Source organism: Clarias gariepinus, chromosome 6, assembly GCF_024256425.1.
Source record: "Clarias gariepinus isolate MV-2021 ecotype Netherlands chromosome 6, CGAR_prim_01v2, whole genome shotgun sequence".
Classification (NCBI taxonomy): domain Eukaryota; kingdom Metazoa; phylum Chordata; class Actinopteri; order Siluriformes; family Clariidae; genus Clarias; species Clarias gariepinus.
This window is the reverse complement of record NC_071105.1, coordinates 26,039,448-26,047,232: the sequence shown is the minus strand read 5'-3', so window position 1 is coordinate 26,047,232 and position 7,785 is coordinate 26,039,448. Positions and strand designations below refer to the sequence as shown.

Genomic DNA, 7,785 nt, shown 5'->3' with positions numbered 1-7,785 from the left:
GGGAGGAGATGAAAACTCCACACACACACACACACACACACACACACAGAGAGACGGGACTCGAGAATAAAAAACTCATGTTTATCTTTATTGTATTTATGATTCTACAGCTTTTTCCCGAGTGTACTGCTGTCACTCAGTCAGTCAGGATAGGCGAGCGGTTTGTTAGTGTGGGTTGGTCCGTGTGTGTGTGTGTGTGTGTGTGTGTGGAGGTAAAGGGGCGGAGGAGAAGTGCGCTTTTGTGTGTGAATGGGACGCGACCGCGGCGGCGGGATCCCACGTCCTGACAACAACAACAGGAGAGGAGGAAAAAGGACGTAAAGCGTGTAAAGACCGCGCTTCTGTGTGTGTGTGTGTGTGTGTGTGTGTGTGTTTTCATCGCTTCCACATCAGCATTAACGACTCGTTGCTTATTGCTTCACGCTTTTGTTCCGCGCTGGAAATGAGTCTGTAGTGTCACACAGGGCGAAGCGGCTCGGCTCGGCTCGGCTTGAGGAACAGCAGCGGGAACTTGACGCTGGACTGAGAGGTGAGCTCGCTTTCTCACTCACGGGCTGTGTCTAAAGCTGACTCCTCACTCCGGTCTTTCAGCGCGAAGGAGACACTTTGTCCACCTTTCGGCTTTGTGTCTTGCTGTTTCGTAGCCGTGTGTGCACTTTAAGTGCGTTAAACTTCAGCGCTTTTGTCGCGTCCGTGTCGTTTTTACATCAGATATCGTTGTTATACGATAAGTGCTGAATCTTAACAAAATACTGTTTGTTCGTTTAATTGTTTTTGTGTGTTTATTGAATTATCCATCTATAGTAAGGAGAAGTTTGGGACAGGGGTGCACACTGACCGGAGTTGCCGGGAAACATGACACAATGACACAAAAAAGCTGTACAGTGCTTTCTCTACACGTCTATTCTAATATTGATTGGTTTCTTTCTTTAAATTGTACCTGGATCAAATACATAATCTGATGCAAAGACCTGTTCACATAATCAAAGACCAAAAAAAAAAAAAAAAGAGTAGATTTTAATATGGAATATGGCACGAGTTCAAATCATTCACTATATGATCTTGTGCCAGGCTGTCAATCACAGAGTGCTTGGCACATCACAAGGAAAAACCTGTGGTGCACCCGGAGACGTGCACGTTCTTGTTTCTTTTCCTGTACTGACACATGGTAGGTGCTGATTAAACCTCTTGTCTGGGTGTCTTAAAGAGTGCTTTTAAAGACCCCGACCCCATCAAACAGCACGCTGTTTCCCTTTAGTGTTCCTGGCTGTGGTGGTGGTGAACTTCCCGTTTCCTGGGAAAGACAAACAATGGGAGAACGGAGGACATGTGACATCCGGGCTGTGTCTAAAGCTGACAGAAGGCAGACCAGATTTAGACCGGGTGCCCTCCCATCTAATAGAGCTGATCTTTATGGAAAGTGTTAAGGAGGATTCAGCTATTTGAAGAAGATGACGTTGACAACACTGATGTTGTGCAATCAGAAGGAAGTACAAGCACTTCACGAGAGAAAACAGAAAGTCTCGTGTCAGACAAGGAGGGTCATGGGTTGTGAATTAACAGGTGATTTGTTCCTTAAGGGCAGACACAGTGTTCTGTACATTTCCTGCAGGCTTGTTATGAGGCCAGTATTGTAATGATCAAGAAAAAAAAAAGCAAACACGCATACCCCGCACACACCTCGCGCACACCCAAACACACAGAACAAAAGCAGACAAGCATTGTGCTGAGTTTTGGTCTCGGTTGTTCACTTGCCTTTAATGCGGTCAGCTGTTCCAATTCAATAAAGCTATTAACAGACACAAAGGATTGAAGCACAGCCAACACATGAGAGTCATTTGACTCTCAGGCTACATTAATGTTAGACATAGAAGCCATGCTTTTAATTAGGCCTGCACGATTTGATAAAAGAAAAATCACATTTTTGTTATTATTTTAACACATATTGTGATTGCGATTTAAACTATGATATTTAACTATTAAATGTACCATTTTGTATTCAAACTTATGTATCTGAGCTACAGTAACACCAAATAATTGCGCAAATGATCTCATTGAAGAGATGCTTGCCAATATGTATAACTGATGCTTAAATTGTTGACAAATGCTATAAAAATTTCAGACTCTGCGTATATTAGCTGTAATAAATTGCATCCTTTTACATAAAAAAAAATTGCACAGGTCTGTATTGCGATTTAGAATTTTTTATGTGTTTCATTGTGCAGCATTAATTTTATGTAAATGCTCAAATACCTTAAAATCATTTTTATTTAGAGTTTAATGTATGTCTAATTAAGCCTGGGGGGATTTGTTCGACTTGAATTCGTATGCACCTTCATTTGCAAATTTTCTCTCGTATCACATTTCACACGTTTTCTTTCACACATATAAGATTAGTGAATGTTGTCATATGATACAGTTGTAAATCCAGACCAGTTTATGATGACTAATGTGACAGATGGTCGAATTTATGTTGTCATCTCGTTGGACAGGTTTTTTAAAGGCAAGCACTGCTCAAACTTTCTCATCATTCTTGTGTACTGACAACATATTTTAGTATAATCATGATTTTTAAAAGTTCACTATTACACCATGTGTAATAGTGTAATTTTTTATACAGACTTGATCAGCATGAATTCGTTTTTTTTTTTTGACGAAAGTTTTTTTTTGAGTTGTAAAGTCAGTGCCTGTTACTGAAATGACAGGAGGCTTTTAGGTTTATAACGGAAATCAATTGTAGCGAGTGGTCACAGCAGGAATGGCCTAAAGGGACACGGAAATGAGGAGTCAGTTAAAACAAATCAGTTAAAGTGTGACCGAGGCACGTTACGAAATAAAGAGGTTTTGTCAGTAGTGGTGGACAGCAGGGTCCTACAACAGGAGTGGAAAAACAAGATGATTGAGTGGGTTGCGGTTATATCAGGCCCTCGAGTAATTCTAGAAGATAAAGTCCTGCTGCATATCATTTGAGCTGTTGGGGTTTTGCTTTGCGATTTGTAGAAATGACCACATTGTGGCAACTAACAGTCATTGTTTCATGAGAAAGTCTCTTTGAGTCTGGCTTTTGAGTGGACTAAAATAAAAAATAAGAATAATCTGTTATAACCCAGTAATCCAAATGTAAACCATTTACATTCACCCAATAATCCAAACATAATCCAAATAAGGATAAAGGAACATTTTAACTAAATCCCTGCTGCATGACTTACACAGAGGTTGTTTTTGTATTTCAGTATCCATTTAATGTCTAACTAGACATTTATCCTTTAGTAAAATATAGCTGGTGTTGCTGTAGGCTATGTTTAGTAGACAGATGTACAGTGATATCATGGACACATGAATATTTTCTCGAAAACCCTCCCACATACAGTATGTGAGACTATTGAGCTGCGTTAGTCACTCAAATGATTCCTAGTGACACTGTCGTTCACCTTGTGTTCACACGTGCGTTAGGAGAATCTGATGGCAGATGCTTCAAGTGCTTTCTGCTGCTGTGGGATCCCTCTGGGAGGCAGTACTTATTTTCACTGAAACCTTTCTGGAACAATAAATGGCACTATTTTGTTTTTAACCCCCGAAAATTGCACATTCTCTAATGAAATCAATGAAATTATTTGCCTAATGGATTTCAGTGCACAGCCTTTTTTGGCCATTTGTGTTGTGCATTAAGAACAAAAGTGATTCTGCAATGGAAAGCTGTTGCTTGTAACGCAGCTTAACAGACCAAACATTCACAATATGCTGCGAGTCTTTGTTTTGTTACTTGTTGCTCTCTGATGTCTATTTAAAGGCTTTTTTAAAAAGAGTTTTCCATTGTATTTTTTTCCCTGGTTTACATTCTTGGAGCTGCTTTGAAACAGGTTTCGCTGCCTTTTTCTGAGTCAAAAGATCTTATGTGTAGCTGCTGTAGCCGTGAGCATTATGGCCTTTCCGAGTGGTGGGTTAGTCTGTTCTTATAGAGCTTCAGGTGCTCGCTTTTTTGGCATCTTTTTTTACTTCATTTACTTGTCTATATAAATCTCAGGCAGAAAGCCCTGAGAACAAAGCATGCTGTTCTGTTTCATACAGCACACTGGAGCTTCCCTGCTGCTCGGCTAATGTGCTAGAGGGGAAAATTGAAGATGATTTGTTCAGTAATTACCTCATCAATCACACACACACAGACGCAGATGCAGACACAGACATACGTACTGTACATACACACACATACACCTAATGCCGCTGCAGAGAGTCAATGATAGTGGCTGTTAATTTAATTAAACACTACCTGGTATTGGAAGGATGGGTCATTGATGATTGGTTGGATCTCTGTGTGTGTATTTGTGCGTGTGTTTCCTCTCTAGAGAGACATTAGTATGGAGTATATAGAAACACAAGGGCACCAGGGAGCAGTCATGACCTACAGTCTGGAAACGGCAGAAATCAATAGAGCAGCGTGGGTAAAATGCAAAGTCCCAGATGAATAGGCCTAGTTGAATGTGGGGGAGGAGAGGTAAACTGTAGTGAGTGAGCAAGAGAAAGAGAGAGCGTGTATGAGGTAGAGGATCTCTCCTAGCTTTTCCTGTATTCCCTTGTTTCTGTCTGAGCCTGTGTGTCTGTGTGTTTGAATCAGGGGAAAAGAAGCACGCAGAAGTGTCATGCTCTCTGGTCCCAAGGTCTCCTGGCCATTTCAGATTGCTGTATAATCTCACCATTAGTCAGACAACATGGTGAGGTGATTCAAAAGCCAAAGGCTTAGAGGAAGTGCTGGTAGTTTAAGCATTCAATGTTTTAGCTCAGTCAAAATTCAACAGAAACTGATCAGTGCCACTGTACATCATTGTTGCTTTTAAGGAGACATGAACAAATGTGCTTGCGTCCACAGGTTAAGTTGATTCAATTCTAATAGTTTTAGACATTTTAAATAATTAAAATCTATGTCTTCTGTGCCGATTAAGAGTGTGTAAGGGGACATCACCTTGTCAGCTGAATTGTCTCGCCCAGTGAAAAAGGCATTCTGACATATTGCAGTTAAACACCGGTCGACCTATATTTAATTAAATAAATAAAGTTAACTGGAAACAGTCTGTGCCTTGGTTACTTCTCAGAATCAAGACTCAGGAAAAAAGACTGACGAGAAAGATAATCCGTGTCTAACAACCTCATTGACCTCATATAGGGCTTAATGTATGATCAAAGTGAGCTAGATAACTAGTCCTGCCCTTCATTAGAAGGTATAGGTATAGAGTTTAGAGAAGAGAATTGCACAACACCGTATGACATTTGCATTCTCTTCTGCTGAATGAGATGTCCAGAGAGGTGATGAGACAGGATTTCCTGCTGTGACTCAGCCCTTCTACTGTTGTCTGACTTTGTCTACACAACTGGACTATCACATTTGCAAATGACCGTAGTGTCGCAATAGCAGACAGTCTTGGATAAAAAAAAAAAAAAGTTTTTTTTTTTTTTTTTGACTACATTTAAAATGCTCTTTGAAAATGTTGTTGCTGTGTATGGTGTACCTCAGGTTTACTCCATATGTATTGTGTTTTTCTGCCATCGTTCACTGCCCTTTAAGGAAGCTCTGTGTTATGTTATAGCCTCATCTACTAATGAATATGACCTGTGTCAGCACAATGGTGTCAGTCACACCAACAATATGACCTGAGCTCGAGCTGAAACCTGATGCTCTCGTAGTGTGTATGTTTCCCAGAAAACTGCTCCAAAACTCTGAAAGCTCATAGCTGTCTTCTTTAGCTCACTGTATAGACAGTGGGATTGACCTGGGGATGCTGAGGCAATAAGTAGGTATAGAGAAAGGTGATGACTATGAGCTAATGGATGCGAAACAAAGAGGTTCAGATGTATGCAAACGTAAATAGAAACCGATATGACCCGCTGTATATGCCCCATTCCTATCCTTCTAATACAAGAGGTTATGAAGTAATTGTATTGTAAAGGTACGAAAATGAAAAACACAAAGCTGGGTCAACATACACACTGCTCATATTTACAGCCCTCATGGTTGTTGAGTGAGTGGAAAAGGGAAAAAATTAGGAAGAATTTATGTACAAACAGTGATTCAGAGATGTTAAAATGGAAACATGGGTATCCTGGAGCAGGACAGCAGTGCAAAAGCTAAAGACAAAAACTAAGAACAGTTATTCTGGAAAGACATGATTAAATGAAGAGGCTGATATAATAGGAAAAAATGAGCTTAATATAACTTATTATAAGTTATTTAGACTATACAAAAGAGGGTGTAGGCAATCATAAATATTATTCCTGACAGTATATCCTAATCTGTGAACTGTAAATGCAATACAATAAAACGTAATGGGAAAAAAACAGAACAGACTCCAGTACAATCAAGGTTCAATAAACACCCACATCTACACCCAAAGTAATGACGGATGAACGGTGCTTAACTCTTGACTGATTGGTTGTAACATGATGTACAGTACCTTTGACCTTATTCTTCCCATGAGCACATTTACTACAAAAAGGAATATGGACAGCTTATTAAATATGAATGGTAGACATAATGGGACGGTTCCTTTAAGTCCAATCTGCTTAGAGTGAATTTAACAAGGTTAAAAATCTTTAGAAATTTATTCAGGTTGATGCCATACACCGTTTTAGCCAATGATTATACATGATGTGTTGTAACAGAGGTGTTGCGTAGTAGTGTTTGGCGTTTTGTCAACGCTTCCTCATTTCCACATAGCATTCTGTCTGAGTCAACAGGAAAGATCAAAGAGGGGCACATGAGTAGTTCTTGGAAGTAGCACATAATGACGTCAAATTAAACAAGAGAAACGTGTTGAGATTGATAATGGATCTAAAAGTGAGTCAGTTATTAGTAAGAATTGCTTTAGTTTTTTTTTTTAATTATTTATAACAGGTCAATACAACATTTATGAATATGTTAAAATAATCCCAAACTGATTAATGAGCTTTTTGAAAAAGCTGGTTTTGGCAGGTTTTCCTCTAAGTAAATGCGGGTTAGTCGGTTACTGGGACACCAGATCCGCATCACAGGTTTTACACCTGATGCGCTTTCTGATGCAACCTTACCCAATTTATGCGGGCTTGGGACCAGCACCGACTCATGTGACCCTTCATTCTCTGGCATGTTGACATGTTTAAACCTGACGATTTATTTATTTTTTTGTCAACCTCATACTGATTCAGGTGGTAAACTCTTATATAATTAATATTAAAAATTTGTAAGACTAAGTACTATATACTGAAGAGATAAGTTCTACTAAATAGATGTTGGTCACGGAGTCAGATGTTCAGTTTCTGCTGTATGGAAGTAAAAGTTCAATTAGAATATAATCCTGTCACAAGTACTGCATGTGTCTGGGCTTAACTGTGGTGTACGTGTGTGCGCCACCCATTCGCATTTATCAGTATCATCAACTTCTACGCTGTCGTAGTGACTAAGCAGACATTCAAATTAGGTATTGAGGAATCATATTGTTCTTATGATTCAGAAAAAAAAGATGTTTTAAGAGATTTTAATGATAGATAGGTGCAGCTGCCCATGTCATTTCCTAGTCTTAAGGTTACACAGTAGAATATTTCATATTAATTCTTGTATTTTAATACCACAAGGACTATTGTTGTGTAGCCTAGCACTAGAAAATGGTTCTGCAGGGAGGTATATTATATTTGCCCATGCAGGGAAGATAAAGGGAAGCTTTTCATACTGGTCATCTAATGCATGTGATATTTAAACCCAGCACCCCCTTTTTTTTCTCCTCTTTATTCTGTCTTTTTTTCCCTCTAAAGCTTAGCATC

General features: G+C 39.4%; 1 protein-coding gene across 2 annotated transcripts in view; it reads left to right on the top strand.

The window, feature by feature from the left end:
* The first annotated feature begins 237 nt into the window (after positions 1–237).
* Positions 238–7,785, top strand: part of frmd4ba (FERM domain containing 4Ba) — a 50,252-nt gene continuing 42,704 nt past the window's right edge. Inside the window, exon 1 of one of the 2 annotated variants that reach the window (XM_053498550.1) lies at positions 238–529. The gene's annotated coding sequence lies outside the window, so the exon portion shown is untranslated. The remainder of the gene's footprint in view (positions 530–7,785) is intronic. The other variant, XM_053498551.1, reaches the window with a different exon arrangement.